The 19,468-nt window shown below is 34.3% G+C and overlaps 1 pseudogene; it reads left to right on the top strand.

The window, feature by feature from the left end:
* The first annotated feature begins 294 nt into the window (after positions 1 to 294).
* LOC149143632 (uncharacterized) lies at positions 295 to 19,167 on the top strand (annotated as a pseudogene).
* Positions 19,168 to 19,468: the final 301 nt, after the last annotated feature.

A 19,468-nucleotide genomic window follows, 5' to 3' on the forward strand; every position in this document is an offset into this window, starting at 1 on the left:
CAAGAGGAACAAGATCTCATTTAGTTAATTTGATACGGAGCTGACTAAATGTGTAGCAAACTTCCCTACACCTTGCCTGAATCTGGCTACCCAAGAATACAGTCCCAATTGATCCAGAACTCTGATCAATATCTCAAGCATCTAAGTCGGTTAGAAAGAGAACTTGGATCATGGTGGAACTCTGACCATGCCTGAATATTCCACTGGATTTAGCTTCAATTTATCATTTGTACGAGGGTCCGTTTGCTACAATTGTAGGTTATTCCCTTTGTTACAAAGGCTAGTACAGGGAAAATGACGTACAGTCCTGTCTATCTGTTCCCCAGAGAAATAGATTGTGGCAAGCCAATTTTCAATGCAAGCAGTATCTTGCAAGATATATTTTATGTTACTGTGAACTGGTGCAAATGCGCATATCATCTTTCAAGTGTAAATTGTTTATGTTGCTTTTTTGTTTTGGTGAATGATGAAGTATCTTTTGGCTGTCTCTGTCCAACACAAGCTGCTCACTGCAATGTCTATGACAGTAGTTGCTTGAATGTCAATATTCCTGACTTCGAAATTTTATAGATTCCTTTATTTTTGCCTATTGTGAGGTGTTCATTGCTTGTATTTGGCAATCAGTAAGAACCATGCACCTGAGTAATAAATGTTGCATATCTTGGGACATATACTGTCATATCTGAAATACTTCAGTTCTGACAGTTTCTATCTTCCCTTATGCAGCATTGATTGCTCTGCTACTGGGCCGATAGTGTTTGCTTTTATTTCTTAGCCTTTGTATATGTGCTTATGAAACTTAAATGCTCTGAAAAGATGTTTTTGCATGGAATTTAATATCTCCTCAACAGCATTATTATAGTCATGCGAAACGAAGACCTAAGAGACATGGAGAGGCAATTTACGGCGGTTTTGAAATCATTGCGAGTAGTATTAGGATTTGATTTCACTTTTTTGATAATTACTTATGAATTATGTTGGCTTCTTTTACTTCTTTATTATATTATCTTTCATCAAGCAATTACCAAATTATGTGTATGAAGATCACAAGAACAAGAGACACAAGATGTAGGCACTCAGCCAGGGCAAAACCCCTATCTAGGGGAAAACCTAGTCAAACTTCTTCCTTCAGTGGTTTTCACAAGACAAGATGAGATAATCCAAGACTCTGATTTAGACACAGGCTTCCTCCAATCACCAAGTCAGCCCTTCCTTCCAGAAACTTTGATTTAGATCTTCGAAGTTATGCTTTATTGTCAATATAGATTCATTTTATTTATTATAGGCAAAGTCGAGGTATTACATTCCCTTCCCACCTTAAAAAAGCATTTGCATCATTGAAACCTTATACCTCAAACAATTTATGGGCTGCACATACATGATGCCCTCTGTTTCTCATGTCGCTTCTTCATGTTTATAATGCCTCTATTAGACTTAGTGATTGCTTAATTTAAAACATTCTGTTTCGAGACATGCATAGGCTCTATATATAACTCTGCTTTTGTTTCTCTTGTTTCTCTGCAAATTGGAGACCAAATAAGAACATGATTATGATCATGCACTTATTTATTTAACAAAGAAACATGAGAAACAACATGCACCCTAAGGTGATAATACAAGTCCATATGCAATCGACCCAATCCTTTGAAAATCTCAAATGGACTATATTTTGGTGAAATCTTGGAGTAGTTTTTAGAATTAATTTTTTTTCTTAGTAACCCTCAAAGATACAACACAATATTGTAGGTTGATTGGGATAAAAAACATGTTTAATTAGTAATTCCCTTATAAAAAATATTGAAAAATGTCCCAATCATGACCTTTGAGCATTTTTCTGGATGTTACAACATTCAAATAAATGTCCAAGACAATGCCTGGATTGCCATCCAAATATTGGATGTCAATTTGGACATTATTGTAGTCACATAAGCGTGTAGAAAAATATTCCACTTTATGACCAAATAAAAATGCATAGGGTTGGAACAAAAAATAATTAAGTTCAAACAACATCACCAAAATGAAAAAAAGTGCAGAGGGGAAGGGGTTCTTCATAACATATCCTAAACCCTTTTGATTACCCTATCGTCCTTGTGCAACCTCTATGGTCCCCATTCTAATAACCTATATTAGTCGTATGCTATTTGTGTGAATCATCTTTATGGTACTTTTCCCTTATAAAAAATATTGAAAAATGTCCCAATCATGACCTTTGAGCATTTTTCTGGATGTTACAACATTCAAATAAATGTCCAAGACAATGCCTGGATTGCCATCCAAATATTGGATGTCAATTTGGACATTATTGTATTCACATAAGTGTGTAGAAAAATATTCCACTTTATGACCAAATAAAAATGCATAGGGTTGGAACAAAAAATAATTAAGTTCAAACAACATCACCAAAATGAAAAAAAGTGCAGAGGGGAAGGGGTTCTTCATAACATATCCTAAACCCTTTTGATTACCCTATCGTCCTTGTGCAACCTCTATGGTCCCCATTCTAATAACCTATATTAGTCGTATGCTATTTGTGTGAATCATCTTTATGGTACTTGTGCGAATAACTGTCATAACAACATAGTCACCATTCTAATAACCAATATAACTCTTATAGTGCTTATTATCCTTGTGTATAACGTGATATGATCTCCATGTTAATAACCCCCATCATTGCTATGGTTGTCCCCTAAATTGATTAATATCGTCCAACCAATAAAAATGTATTATATTTAGTAGTGTATTTATTTGTCCATTATAAAAAAATCTATAAATCTACAAGATATGGTGTTTGAACCATCTCATAATAATAAGAAGGTTATATTGTAGTTTGTGCTGCAATATATGTTTAATTAATGTTATGCAATTGTTTTTGCAAAATCTAGCACCTTAGTGCAAATCCTCACTAAGCACTCTAAATTAAGAGAGACAATGAGATTAGTGACTGCTATCACTTTAGCAACCATTTCCTTGCTATTTTACGGTTAGATACTATCCCCACAATGGATGCTTCCTTGGTAGATCTTGATGATTAGATAACCCAAGTGCTCCCAAGCTAAATACCCCTTAAGGTTTCTACTATAAACTACACCCAATGATAAATGTTCAATAATTAGGGTTTTATGTGAGATAAGATGCAATTCCATGACAACAAGTTCAACAAACTCCATGGCTAAATCTAGATAGCTTTGCAAGGCCTCGCACTAATGTGCTAGATTTTGCAGTAATATATATGATTCAATCCTTCTTGATGACCTTATCTCAAAGTTCAAAATAATTGCTCATTTAGTGACTCCATTGATGAACCCATAAATAGTAGAACCAAACCATATCAAGACATACCAAAGGAGGTCCAAAGAAATACTTTTAGTGGCCCTATTCTTGATAAGCTCAATATTACATGGTTTATGAAACCATGGATTGAATATACTATCAAATCTCTTGACATGATAGGTATCCTAGGATTCCCCAACCATGTGCCTAGGATTAGAAATGGCTACCAATATTGCATGGAAATGGCTCCATCAGCACCATTGGACACTCTTTCTTTTGAAATACCCGGTAAGTCATATCTGGATAAATATAAGTGAAGACATAGTAATGAGACTATTTGCCTTATCCCTAGATTCAAATGCTAAAACTTGGTATCAAACGATCCCAGATAAAAGGATTCAATCATGGATAGACTTTGAAGTTGTGTTCATTAAAAGATGGTAGTTAAGAAAGAAAGTGTTGAAGTTTGTGGTAGCTTCATAAGGGCATAGGCTTGGTGTCTTAGCATGCACAAAATGATTAATTGCCTCTTTAGGTGCTTGTTTGATGGAGTATGTAATTTATATTTTCTTTCGTAAGTCTAACTTAGGAAAAATACAATAACTAAATTCAATTAATAATTTTGGACCATTAAATCAATTTCTAAAGATAAATAATAAAATGATCTAAGTGACTTAGGAATGATCTCAACTATTGATCTCCTAGATCTTCTAGAAGGGAGATTAAGGTTAGGGATTTGGGCTTGATGAAGATAATAAAATAAGCTTAAGAGAGATGTGAAGACACACAAGTGGATAAAGCGATTTCCTCTAGAGTGAGAAGGTTAGCTAGATTGTAGCCCATATAAGGAAGAGTGCGGGTTGATTCAAGAATATTTACAGGAGGCTGAATCGTTGAGGATTACAAGGCTGAATCGCTCAAGCAAGAAGGAGGTCGAATTGTTGGAGAGGCCAATTTGCTAAGGCCAAATTTCCTGAGGTGCAAAGGCTATTCGAGGGGAGGGTGTAGGGTCAAGTTGCTAGTGAGAGGTGGGCCAAAATTATCTAGGTTGAATTTCTTTAGAGGCTAATTTCTAGTGGGTTGAAATTCCTAGGGTCAAATTCTTCCAATGGGGTCGAGATGCAAGTTCTAGTCAATGGATATTTCCTTGTAATTTCTTTATGGGTGAGTGTTTGATCTCTCTTTGTTTTTATTTCTGTTGCATATAAATTTCTAGAAGTTAAAATGCCGATGATTTTATTTTTTCAACAATTCAAAATTTATTTGGGATAGTAAAATATTTTTTTGGGAATAAAAATTGTTGCAAGAAAATAACTATGGGACGTTATTGGAGATTTAACATGGTATTAGAGCTCTAGAAAACTAGATTTGAGATCACTAAGGTTTACAACAATGAATTTATTTTTACGACAACAACATTATTTTTAATTTTGTAGTTGGAGTTTTGTGGCCAAGGTCAATTTGTGAGATGGCATCACTGAGTAGTTTAAGATATGAAGCTAGGTTGGATGGGGCCGTTAACTTCACTTCCTGGAAGGAGTGGATAACCATATTTTTAAATATGAATGATTTGTGGAATTTTGTGAACATAGATATTCAAGTTTCTTCATGTTTGAACCAAAAAACTAAACACAATCAAAAGGATGTGAAAGTGATGGGTATAATTTTGGATGGTGTGAGGGATCATATATTTCCTCACATAACAAGGAAGGATACATTGCATCAAATGTGGGTATCCCTAACCAATATTTATTAGAGTATAAACGAAAATAGGCAGATGGTGTTGTAGGAAAAATTAAACAACATAAGGTTGAGCAAATCAAAGACTGTAACATCTTACCTCACAAGGATTTGATAGGTTCTTGATGAAATTTCAACTATTGGCGAGGCTGTGGATGATTCCGAGATTGTGAATGTAGCTCTGAAAGGATGCACCAAGCATTGGACCACCTTTGTGGATGGGACCCTGGTTAGGAAATAACTTCATAATTAGGGTCCATTGTGGGATAATTTCATCCAGAAGGAGATATGGGAGAATTCATTCATTGGAGGACAACGAAGGAGTGGTGAGGAGAATATCGAGCTTGCTCTTGCTACACAAGCGAAAAGGGAAATGGGCACGCGGAACCAAAGTAGAGGTGGATCTTCACAAAGTAAAAAGGAGAATGACATGAGCAAAGTCAAGTGCTTTACATGTCACATGTTCATTCATTTTTCTGGTGAGTTTCCAAACAAGAAGAAGGGCAAGGGAAAGACAACCATAATAACCACTGCACAAATGGAAGAATTAGTTGAAAAGTTTGAGAAGAAATTTTCTTTGGTGTCGTGTTTTTGGAATTGTCACGAGAGGTGTTTGGTTCATTGACAGTGGAGCATCTCGTCACATGATAGGATCTCGAGACATTTTCATCAACATGATCAAGGAGCCTAGAGATATGCATGTAGAGCTTGGTGATAATGCCAAGTATGCAATAGAGGGCATCAATAGGATTTAATTTCAGATGGACTTAGGAGGTATCATAGTGGTGAATGAAGTATTTCTCGTATCGGGTTTAGAGAGGAATCTCCTATCAATTTCGACCATGGAGAATAATGGATTAGAGGTTAGATTCATGGGAGGTGAAGTGGTTTTCGGCCGAAAGGAGTTGATCCCAGCAAGAGGTGAATAATCGGGAGAAGGAGAAGAATATAAATTTGTTAAGAGGACAAAGGGTGAAGGCTCTTATACATGAGAGTCATAGCCAGAGTGAGCTTTGGCATAGGAGGATGGGACACCTACACTACAAGGATCTTCCTATGTTATAGAGAATGGTTATAGGTTTTTCGAAGATTAGGGTGGAGCAAGAGGGAATGTGCAAGGGGTGTGTGCTTGGTAAGCAGGTTAAGGGTTCATTTCCTCATAGCGAGACTAGGTCCAAGGGAGTGTTGGACTTGGTGCATTCAAACATTTGTGGTTGTATGTCAGTGGAATCAATCAGAGGGTTATTTTACTTTGTGAAATTCATAGATGATTTTTCTAGGAAGACCTGGGTCTACTTCTAGAAAACCAAAGGTGAGGTCTTGGGTCGGTTTTAGGAGTTCAAATCTTTTGTGGAGAACCAGATTAAGAAGAGGATTTATATGTTGAGATCGGATAATGGGGGCGAGTATGCCTCCAATGAGTTCCAAGATTTTTGTAGGGAAACAAGGATCAAGAAGGAGCTCACTGTACCTTATAAACCTCAACAAAATGGGATTGACAAGAGGAAAAAGAGGACCATAATGGAGCTAGTGAGGGTAATGATTTATGACCAGGAATTGCCTATTTTTTTGTGGGCAAAGGCTTGCAATGCAACTGTGCATCTACAAAGTAGGAGTCTTCATAGAGTGTTGGAGGATATGACTCTTGAGGAGATGTTCATAGGAGTGAAGTTAGATGTAAGTCATCTACACATATTTGGTAGTCTGGTTTATGCTCACATTCCCATGAAGAAAAGGACTAAGTTGGAGCCCTTGTTAGATATGGGCATATTTGTGGGCTATAGTGAGGCATTAGGGGAATTTTGAGGTAAAAAGTGTACAAATAAAATCAATTTTAAGAGAATCAATAAGATTCAAGATGATGATGTCATCCCCAGGGGAGAATATTTTTGGAGGGAAAAGAAGAAAACTATTTTTTATTCATGTTTTTTACTCAAATCCTTCTAAGTTTACTCAAATTTCAAGTGTGTGCCCTTGTTGGATGTAGAATTAGATTTCACATCCAATGAGTGCCCACTCTGCATAATTTTGAGTAGATCCACACCAAGGAAAATTCAAAGTACATGAAAAAAATGTGTTTGAAAACACATTTTTTCATGTATTTCGAACTTCAAACACATGTATTTTGAACTTTTCTTGGTGTGGATCTACTCAAAAGTATGTTGAGAGGGTACTCGTTGGATGAAAAATCTAATTCCCCATCCAACGGGTGCACACACTTGAAATTTGAGTACAACTACAAGGAGATAAGTCGAAAATACAATAAAAAAGTAGTTTTCTTTCTTTTCTTTTAAAATTCATAACTCTTATTTTATTATTTTCCTTAGGTGGCCCATTTTACACCTCAAAATTCCCCTAATGTCTCAAAGGCCCATCAAGTATATATTTTAGGACAAATGATAGTTATCATTAATTGGGGTGTCAGACTTGATGAGGGTAGCCAATAGGGGTAGAGAATAACAAGAAAGAGGCTTCTAAGGTTGAGCATGGACTAGCAAACGAACAACAGGGACACAACTTGTACATTTGGAGGAGGAGTGAGATGTTCCTTCAAGCTCTACAAGGAGGAGGCCGAGATGGGCTGAACGGACCTTGAGAGATGTTGAGGATCATGTGGAGGCTCCTAGCAACACTTTCAGGTAGAGTAGGCCATCGACAAGATTTCCTAGTTACATGCCCTTTTCAAGTGGCATCAGTGAGTTTAAGCCTTCCACTTTTGAGGAGTCTGCAAATGAGCGAGTCTAGAGGGATGTCACAGTGGAGTATAGCCCCATTACAAGGAATTATGTGTAGGAGATAGTGCCGAGGCTATAGGCAAAATCAATGGGAACTTCTCAATGGATCTACAAGATCAACATGTAGTTGATGGAAATGTCGAGAATTACAAAGAAAGTTTTGTGGTGAGAGGGTTATCCTAGCAGGAGGGAGTGGACTACGAGGAGACATTTTCTCCTGTCACTTGATATGCATCTATTAGGGTGATCATATCCATTACTTCAGAGATAAAGTGGAGGATACATTAAATGGATGTGAGAATTTCTTTCCTCAATGGGGTGATTGAGGAGGAGGTGTATATTAAGCATCCTCAAGGTTTTGAGGTGCATGAGAGAGAGAGTCTCATATGTGTAGATTGAAGAAGTCCCTTTATGGGTTGAAGAAAGTTCCATGTGCGTGATACGTTGGCTTGATGGATATCTTCTTGGTTTTGGCTTCACCAAGAGTGAGGAAAACTCCAACTTGTACTATGTACTTGTTGAAGGTGAGCCACTCATCTTGGTACTTTATGTTGACGATATTTTCTTGACAGGAGGATCTTGCTTTGTAGTTCAAGATGAAGGACATCGACTTGATGCACTACTTTTTGTGATTTGAGGCATGGAAACATCTAGGGAGATTTTCCTAGCGTAGGGTAAATATGAAATTGAGATCTTGAGAAGTTCAGGATGATGGATTGCAAGCCTATGTCTACACCAATGATCACTAACTTTAAGAAGTTGAGTGGCTATGAAGGAAAGTTGGTGTATCCCACACTATATAGGCAATTGATAGGTTCCTTGATGTATATGGTCAACACTAGGATGGTATATTTTTTGTCGTGAACACACTCAACCACTTCATGGTGGAGTTGAGACAAGTTCATTGGGTGACAACGAAGCATATGCAGAGATACATGTGAGGTACAATGGAATTTGGACTTAGATATATTAGAGTTGGTGGGGTGGAGTTACATGGGTACACAAATTATGATTGGTATGAGAGTGTTGTGGACTGAAAATCCACATCTAGTTGTTGTTTTAGCTTGGGATCAACTGTCATCTCATGGTACAACAGGAAGCAGTAGCCAGTGGCACTTAGTTTCGCAGAGGCAGAGTACATGGACATAAGTATGGTGAGTTGTGAGGCTGAATGGCTTCACAAGATGCTTGCAAGATTATTTGGTCTTAAGACGGGGCCAAAAATGGTTCACTATGATAATCAAAGTTGTATTAAGCTCTATGAGAATCTTGTGTTTCATGATTGGTCTAAGCACATCGAGATCAAATATCACTTCATGAGAGAGAGAGTCCATAGAGATGTTGTGAGATTGCAGTACATTTCCACAAAGGATAGGTGGCAAATATCCTTACAAAGCCTCTAATGAAAGGGAAGTTTTTGAGGTACAAAGATAAGCTAGGGATAATGGAGGATCCCTTCTTGGCTAGGAGAGTTGATGCTTGTGGTGGCTTCATAAGGTCTTCTACATAGGCTTGGTTCCCGAGCATGCAAGAAATTATTAATTGCCTCTTTAGGGGATTGCTTGATGGAGTAAGTGATTTATATATTCTTTCTTAAGTATAACTTAGGAAAAGTTCAATAATTAAAGTGAATTAATTATTATGGACTATTAAGTCAATTTCTAAGGATAAATAATAAAATTATTCAAGTGACTTAAGAATGATCTCAATTGTTGATCTCCCAGATCTTCTAAAAGGGAGATTAGTGTTAGATATTTGTGCTTGATGAAGATTATAGATCTCAATTGTCGATCTCCTAGATCTTCTAGAAGGGAGATTAGGGTTATATATTTGAGCTTGATGAAGTTTATAAAATAATCCCAAGGGAGAGGTGAATACATACAAGTGGAGAAAGCAATTTTATCTAGAGTGAGAGGGTTAGCTAGACTGCAGAGTAGAGGAGGAGGAGTGTAGGTTGATTCGAGATTATTTCCAAGAGGCTGAATTGCTAGAGATTATAGAGCTGAATTGTTGAAGCAAGAAGGAGGTCAAATTGTTGGAGAGGTTGATTTTCTAGGGCCAAATTTCACAAGGCACAAAGGCTGTTTGAGAGGAAAGCATAGCGCTGAGTTTTTGGTGAGAGGTGGGTGAAAATTCTTCAGGATGAATTTCTTTAGGGGTTAATTTCTAGTGGACCAAAATTCCTAGGGCCAAATTCTTCGAGTGGGGCCTAGTTGTAGGTTCCAATCAATGCATTTTTCCTTGTAATCTCTCAGTGGGTCAAAACAATGATTTTCCTAAGATTAATTAATGAAGGAGAATTGTAGTGGGTGTTTACTTGTTGTAATGCGTGATTGATCTCTCTTTGTTTCACTGAGGGTCATGAAACAATTGGGTCTAGATATCACACAACTATATAGGAATGTCTGTGGCATTAATTCCAGCGTTGTTGGTGTATGTGGCATCGTCAAATATTTACAAGTTTTTCTAGGAAGAACATCTTGAAATGAAAGTAATCATAGATGTGGTAGTAGACATCGCTAATTGATGGGGAATTCTTTTATCCAAAAAATCGTATGCTAACTTAAGTGGTACAATCCAAATGGATTTGTCTTATATAGAACTAAAATAGAAGAAAGTTCTTTGGTTTTGATATTTAAACAACTAGCTAGGTGGCCTTAGGTAGAAAGTCATGGCATCACATCTAATGATGAAGGATGTGAAGATAATGAGTCTGGATATTGGAAATTTCTAGCCACCACCTATCCTTCTGAAGGTTATTTAGACAAGGTATGGGTCATGTGTTTTGATAGAGCACATTCTAAAATAAAATTTGGTGTGGTAGTAGTTCTAGTATCACCAACTAGGTGATGTAAGTTGTTTTCCTTCAAACTTGAATTTGATTGCATGAACAACATTGTTGAATATGAAGCTATTGCATTAGGATTAGAAATTGCTTTGGATAAAAAATAAAATGATTAAGTGTCTTTAGGGATTCTAACTTGATTGTATTCTAGATAAAGAAGGTTTTCAATACAAAAAATGAGAATCTTAGAAGATAAAAAAATACCATATGCAAAACCATTGAGCTCTTTGATGTTTTCACCATACAAGCTATCCTAGGGAAATAAATTACTTAGTTGATTCACTGAAATTAGCCATCACTACTCTACAACCCCAATATGATTTTCTATATGGGCTAGGACAATATAGTATGGAAGTGATATTTAAACTAGCCATTCCTAATAACGTAAGGCATTGCCAAGTCTTTGACAATGATTCCCAATCCTTTGTTTCATGCAAAGCGTAAAAGGGTTTGCTTATGACCAAACGACTTTTGAAGACCTATAATCTATAAATACATTAGAAGAGACCATTCCCAAGGAGGTAATACTTTTAGAAAGAACCTTGGATGTAAATGATGGGTGCAAGCAAGACCAATAATTGATAAATCCTAAAAGCAATAAAAATCAATATTGGGTCAAAATTGAGTCCTCAAATGATATAGTTTGAAAAGAATAATATCATGAGAGAAAATGCTAAAATTAAGATTTTGTTAATGAGTATAAATATATGTTTTCTTGGTCTTACCAATATCTTAAAGCATACAATAAAAAAATCATCCAACATACTATCCCTTTAAAGCAAGAGATCAAAACAATTACATAAAAAATTCAACATATAAATTCTGAATTATCCCCTCTTTTCCAAAAGGATTTGCAAAAGATGCTCGATGCTAATATTATAGCTCCTATTATGTATTCTTCTTGGTTATCTAATAGGAAAACATGTGATACTAGATTATGTGTTGATTTTAGGGATTCGAACCAAGCTTACCTCAAATATAAGTACCCTCTACCTCAAATGGAACATATTTTTCAAAGAGTTACTAGCATTGGAAGACTATCTATTCCAATGGTTTCTCAGGTTATAACCAAGTTCTAGTCAAAGGCGAAGATCAATTGAAAATGCTTTCACCACCCCATAGTGGACTTACAAATAATTAAGAATTCCCTTTGGTCTTCTAAATTCTTAGTTTAGTTTTCAAAGGGCTATGAATTTTCCCTTAGAGATTTGACTAGGGAAATAATAGAAATACATTAGGATGATATGAATATAATATATGAAGAAAGAAGCACTCATCTTCAAGACTTAATCCTAAGAAATATGGAATTTCACTTAATCCTAAAAAATCCATTTTTAGGGTAGAACTAGGAAATATAATAAGACATATTAAATCAAAATATGTTATCTATTTAGATCCTAAAAGAGTTGAGTTGATTAATACAATCCACATTCCAAAGGATAAGAAATCCCTCCAATATTTCTTTGGCAAGAGAAATTTTAAGGTTCATCCCAAATTTCATTGAAATTGTTAAACCCACTGATGTAGTCCTAAAAAAGGACGTGTTTTAGAAATAGTAACAAATATTTTGAAGAAAGCAAAGACAAAATCGTAACCACTCCTATTTTGATTAGTGCAAACTACTCAAAATATTTCATTATTCTTTTTCTTATGAAGAAACAATTGTTGGATCCTATTACAAAAGGAAGATAATGAAAATGAAAAACCCATTGCATTCATGAGTAAGGTGACTCCTTCAAGATGTTGAGTTAAGGTACATCATCACTTGAAGACAAACTTATGCTCTAGTTAAGTCGTTAAAGCACTTTGGGACCTATGTTAGATATAACAAGATAATATAATATGATCCCGATATCGTTGTGGAAGATATATTAACCCAATAAGGTTGTCTAGGGTTAAAGGGAAAATGGGTATAAAAAATTCAAGAATTTGACCTACACATTAGACCAAAGAAAATTGTCAAAGCGAAAGAATCTAAGTTGCAGGAAACGTGGCCCTAGGGGGCGTTTCTCCAGGGGAAACGAAATGAAACGCGTTTCCCCGTACCGTACGGCCTGGAAACGCGTTTCCGGCCATACGGCCACGTTTCCCGAAACGGAAACGTGGCCGTACGGCCGGAAACGCGTTTCCAGGCCGTACGGGCCACGTTTCCCCCAAAAAAACATTTGTTTTTTAATTTTTTTTTCTAATGTAGATCTCTTACATTTGTTTGCCCTAGTGTTGATATGCAGTTCATGGTAATGTTAAATTCTTAAAGTAAAAGTGATATTCTCCTTTATTTTTCATTTTCATCCTTTTACTTAAATTTTTAACATTACCATGAAATGACTCAGGATGTTTGAGAGTGGTTTCACCGTCATTGGATTTCATATGGAGAAAGTAGAATTTTTGATCTTACTCAAAATCCAGCAGACTTATCTGTTTTTCAGGATTTCAGGATTGGGGGGATTTCAATGTTTCCATTGGATTTTATCATGTACTAGGGTATGGAACTTGTATTTAATCGAGAGAACAAAGCCCTCTATGCAGGGGAGACTCCCAATAATCAAGAGAATGTAGGGTACTAGGGTATGAAACTTGTATTTAATCAAGAGCACTAAGGTCATTCGACTATGTAGGAGGAGACTCCCAATCAACCACGAGACAAAAAATTAGAAATTTCTCGTGGCTGATTTTGGATATTTCTATTTTCATTATGTGATTATTCATGAGTAAATGTGATGTAAATTTAGATACTTATAGTCTATGCATTGACAATTGACAATTTTATCATAATGTAATAAATTAGAATGTATCATATATGCTTTATGATTGCACATATTTCTTAAATTCCTAATATATATATATATATATATATTCGCGTTTCCCCGTTTCCAAAATTTGGGGAGGTCGCGTTTCGTTTCGCTTCCCGTTTCGGAAACTCGTTTCCGTTTCCCCGTTTCGTGCAACTTAGGAAAGAATTAGTTCAAATGTTGCCTAAGAGCAATGATAGGGCCTTTAAATTAGGAAATAATAATCACATTTGTGCTAATTTGAAGGAATTAGAGAATTATGAATGGATGTTCCTTGAGGTATTTCTTTCCTTGTCTAGAAGGGGCACAAATATGAGGCTTTGATTGATGTTGCATGTCCATGGTAATCCACACTTTATATTTTCCACCTCCTCTTTATATCCACATCCCATCTTTGGGTTGATCATATTTATCGCTAATATTGGTTTCTTATTATCCTCATCCTAGTTTCTTGGAAACTTTGTCTTAAGAGATTGATGTAACATAAAGAAAAAAAGGCACGTGCCATAATTTTAAAATGCAAAGGATTAGAAATGATAAATAAAAGTGCATAGAGAAAAGCCTAACATGAGCTCTATTCCTCTCATTAATCCTCACCTAGTTCTTGACTAATGCTAAATAAAAAGAACTTTGGATATCCTAGCCCCGATGAACAACGGAACACATCATCTTTAAGGGGTCAATGATAAATCAGTAAAAGATTGAAACCCAAATACTAAAGGATGTTGGAATTTCATAATAGGTACAAAGACTATGGAATCATCCATGAAGTAAACCTCTACCATGAGATTTACCACTTGCACCTGCTAATTGACGGGTTTGTTGAAATGGTTATTATTGATGTCAAAGCTTGTCCAAATGAAAGAAAAGTTACATAGTCAAATAACATATTTTGAGACATTTTCGACAATATGTGGCAGACCTCCTAACTCCTCAAAGTTGAGAAGAAATGATTTTTTGAATGTATTCATATATACATTTAAATATCATTTCATTGGCACGAGTTTTGCACAAGTTGGCCCTACCTTAGACCCCAAAAGCACTATAAATAGGTGTGAGAAGGAGGGCTTTTAGCCATCACTCAAGCCAATTTGGTTTTGTTTTAGTGAGCAAGAGAAGTAGGTTGGAGGTTCATACCTTATGAACCATTAAAAGTGAAGAGACGTCGAGTTAAGAAAAGTCCGTTTGTGAAGTATTTTGCTACCCTACCCCAGTTGTAGGAGAGTTTTTGATCTAAATGAAAAGATGTATTTGCGCATGGTATTTTTCCATGGTATCCACCCATGATATTTACCCATGTTATTAAGTGATGTAAAGAAGACACCGAGAATATTAAAAATCAACCTAGATCCATCTTAACTCGAGATCTACCAAGCACCAAGAAGGATCAAATCTATTTTCATTTTAAAAGTGGTTTGCATATCAAGAAATTTGATCCCTCTCGGAGCTTGGTAGATCTGTAGTGTTAAGATGGATCTAGGCTGATTTAATTATTAATTATAAATAATTATAATTATAATTATTAATATTATTTTTTTTAGTCAAAATGTTAAATATTACAACATCTCTACTATATTAGGATCAAATGTTTACATAGGAGTTAATATTACTTATGAACCTCAAATACAAAGAATTTTTTAATAACGAATAAATAAGGTAAGATTTACGATTTTTTTATTTGATATATATATATATATATATATATATATATATATATATATATATATATAATAGCAATTTAAATAAATGTTAAATATAATTTCATAGCTCTAAAGCTTCTATGCATTCATCCATTGAACAATAAAAACAATATATATATATATATATATAGCAATTTAAATAAATGTTAAATATAATTTCAGAGCTCTAAAGCTTCTACGCATTCATCCATTGAATTGATAAAAACAAAATATATAAAAAGACATAGGACCACTCAATAGTTCCATACAAATGCCTTGGCAAACATATCCATAAAAAAGTTCTACTTTTACAAGTTACATGGATTCAACACCATCATTGTATACAACTAATTATGCATCTAAATATAACATCAAACTAAGATGGATCTAAGCTAGTTTAATTTCTCCCTTAAATAGGTTATATTCCACATGAATACCATGGTTCAATACCATGGGTTATATTTTTTTTTTAAATTAAATTTTTATATGGTTATTTTTATTTTATTTTATTTTCATGGAGTTAAAATGTTTACATTACATTACATTATATTTCTCTACCATTTTTTTAATTTTAATTTGACTGACTCAAAATGTTCACATTACCTTACATTACATATCTTTAGCCCACTAGGTTAGAAAGCACCTCTCACCCTAATGAAAAATGAATAATTTTATTTAAAAAGTAAAAACTATTATCTTATATTTTAAAATAAAAATCAATTGTTAGTTTATTTTATTTAATTTTAAAATTAGGTTTATTTTTATGTAATTTACAACATCTATATCACACTATGTTGGAGAGCGTCCCTTAATGCAATCACTGACTTCACTTTTCAAAAGGACAAATTAATCTACACAATATAGTGGTAACAATTTCTCTTTCAAAAATACAAATTAATCTACTTAATATAGTGGCAAGTTGGCAACAATTTCTTTTATTATCCTTGCCTTATTGCATGATTACACATTTGATATTGCTACCGTCAAACTTGTGAAATATTTTGGAATTTGAATAAAATATATTTGGTTGTATTGTCGAACCTAAAAGACAAGCATGTTTTCTACATATACTCCAACGAATTTCAACTCTTACTATACAATTAAATATATTTGGTTGTTTGAAAGTTCAATTTTATAATTTTTATTTTTTATTATTTTTTTATTAGTATATATCTTTATGATTGTGAATTTAAAGACGTTAACCTGTTATTGGGCAATACCTTTGCCAATTTCAACTTTAGGTATACAATTAAATATATTTGGTTATATTGTCAAATCTAAAAGACAAGCATGCTTCCTTCATATACTCCAGTGAATTTCAATTTTGGGTATACAATTAAATATATTTGGTTGTTTGAAAGTTCAATTTTATAAATTTTTTATTAGCATATATGTCTATGACTGTGAACTTAAAGATGTTATTGGGCAATAGATATGCAAATTTCAACTTTGGGTATACAATTAAATATATTTGGTTGTATTGTCGAATCTAAAAGACAAGCATGATTTCTTCATATACTCCAACGAATTTCAACTTTGGGTATACAATTAAATATATTTAGTTGTTTGAAAGTTCAATTTTATAGATTTTATTTTTTATAATTTTTTTATTAGCATATATCTTTGTGATTATGAATTTAAAGATGTTATTAGGCAATACATTTGCGAATTTCAACTTTGGGTATACAATTAAATATATTTGGTTGTATTGTCAAATTGACCAGCATGCTTTCTTCATATACTCCAGGGAATTTCAACTTTGGGTATACAATTAAATATATTTGGTTGTATTGTCAAATCCAAAAGACAAGCATGCTTTCTTCATATACTCCAGCCAATTTCAATTTTGGGTATACAGTTAAATATATTTGGTTATATTGTGAAATCTAAAAGACAAGCATGCTTTCTTCATATACTCTAGTGTAAAACATTAAAACATTTTATTTATTATTATTTATTATTTATTTATTTTTTCAGAAGAAAAAACGATATATTTATGAATACAACTCCAAATATTTACCATGGTGTAGTTGTACTTCAATGTAAAATACCACTCAATTTAAGATCAATGTTACTACGTGAAATGCTACTTCTTGCATGTCACAATGGCCAATTGAAGGTCATAAATGAGGATCAACGTTGGTTATGATATTTTTATTTAAAAATAATTAGAAACATATATATTTATTAATATTGATAAAAAATATTCATTAATAAATAAATAAATAAACATTATATTGATAAATTAATTCGAATTAAAAATCACCCATTAATAAATAAATAAACACTATATTGATAAATTAATCCACATTTATTAAGAATAAAAAGCATTTATTAATTAAAAAAAAAACACTATGCTCATAAATTACTCCATATTAGGAATAAAAAAATAATTATTAGTAAATTAAAAAAATCACTATGCTGATAAACTAACCCATATTTATTATAAATAAAAAATAAATTTATGAAAAATGTTTAAATAAAAAATATTGTTTGTTTTTCTAAAACAATTGGAAAACAATATTTTTAATTAAATTTTAAGATTTTAGCTCAGCGGGTTTGATCGGGTATTGTCTGTTAAGGGACTTCTTGATGTGAAATCACCAGTTCAATTCTTGTCCGGATAAAGTTGATATATTGAACATTAATTAGTTCCAAACTTACTAAAAAAATTTAAGTTTTTAAAATATTTGGTATGCAATATCTTCTTTCAAAAACATATAATTTTGATTTTTTTAAAATATTCATTAATAATTCCAAAAAAACACAAAATTAAATTGCTAAATAATCACTACTATGAATAAGAATGCCATTTAATTTTTAATGTTTTATAAAAAATGTTTCCATTTTCTCAATAGTTTTGATCACATTTTTAATGGAACTTTGAATTTGTGAAATATTTTATATGTAATATAATTTAAATGTTGTTTTTTTATAGAGCACTTGTTTAGTAAAGAGTTTCTTTCCTTGGAATATTGTGCGTTTTCTTTTCTCTTGAACTTGGATCCGGATCAGTTATATTAAAACTAGGTTACGAATCCATGGCAGTCGGAGTTGTAGAATGGTTTCCCTGAGATGTATCAGTTATGGCTTGTAGCCTGCCAGCGTTCGACCCTTTGCAGCTCCCGCTTCCAAGATCAATTTTATTCTTATTTTGATTACAAGAAGGCCCGTGTGAGCTTCGAAGTCTTTCGAAGTTTTTGAGAATGTGCAAGATCCTTTCGAAATCTATGGGTTTCAGTCTCGCTAAATATTAGATCGGGAAGGGAAACACTATTTTAGAGATTTTCTTCTAGTTGTCTTCGGCAGGTTGGAGAGTTTGGTTTATCTTACAAACTTTTTACTCTTACAGTACGCTATTATCTTGTATGTTCCACTGGAGTTTCACCATGGACATGATTGGTGAAGGCCCTCAGGGCTTGTAGCCGACGATCTGGAGAATTCCTAGATAATATTCACAGAGCTCATTGAAGAAGAACCTGAGAATGCCAACGTATGGTCCAACAGAGGGAGCGTGAGGCTTTCCATGGATAAATTCGATGAAGCTACCATCGATTTCTCTCAGGTCATGAAGCTCACCCCTGAGGCATTGGTGCCTTTCCTCAACCATGCCATAGCATACGAGGCACTTGGGCACTGCAAGGATGCGATTAAGGACTGGAATTCATCCATCGTTAATAATCCTGAGGATTTTGCTGCATGCTATAATATGGGGAATGTAGACGTGAAAGTTCAAGACTATTATGGAGCATTAGTTGCATATGGAAGAACTTTTGCTCTGGCACCAGGCACTGCTGGGTACCACCTGAAAGAAGCATGGGTTCTTTTTAAATAAGCCTCCAGAAGCAAGAAGATTATTGGAAGGCCTTGTTCATGAATATCCAAAATATGCTAAGGCACATGCTACTTTAGCTGCCATCCTTTGGAGTGAGGATAGTCGTAGCAGTCCCAAAGATCAGTTCATAGAGGCTGCCACAAGGAAATCACTTTATAGAGAAATTGGTTCTCGTTTTAGGGCCTGCCTTGAAAAGGAAGTCGAGCGCAAAATCTTAAAGAGTTTATTTCTTTTGAATATTGTGTGTTATCTCCTCTCTCCAGATGTTTAAATCCCTTTGATCTTGGCTGTCCAAAATTAGGATGAGTTTTTTGCACACTTCTTTCTTTCTTTTTTCCTTCTGGTTTTGTGTGGGAGGGTGTCGAGTCTCGTTGGAGGACGAATCTTGTTGGAGGTGGTCTAATTTTTTTTTGGAAGTCGAGTTTTGTTGGAGGCAGAAATCTGTTAGAAGACGATTCCTGGTTGGAGACGGAATCTTGGATAGAAGAGCAGTGTTTGCTACACGCTGCAAGGTGAGTAGACCTTATTTACTAAGTATAAATAGGGACTCTTGAACAATGAACAACTGTAAG

Source organism: Pinus tabuliformis, chromosome X (assembly GCF_031772625.1).
Source record: "Pinus tabuliformis cultivar Carrire ecotype Pingquan chromosome X, CPIR1, whole genome shotgun sequence".
Lineage (NCBI taxonomy): Eukaryota > Viridiplantae > Streptophyta > Pinopsida > Pinales > Pinaceae > Pinus > Pinus tabuliformis.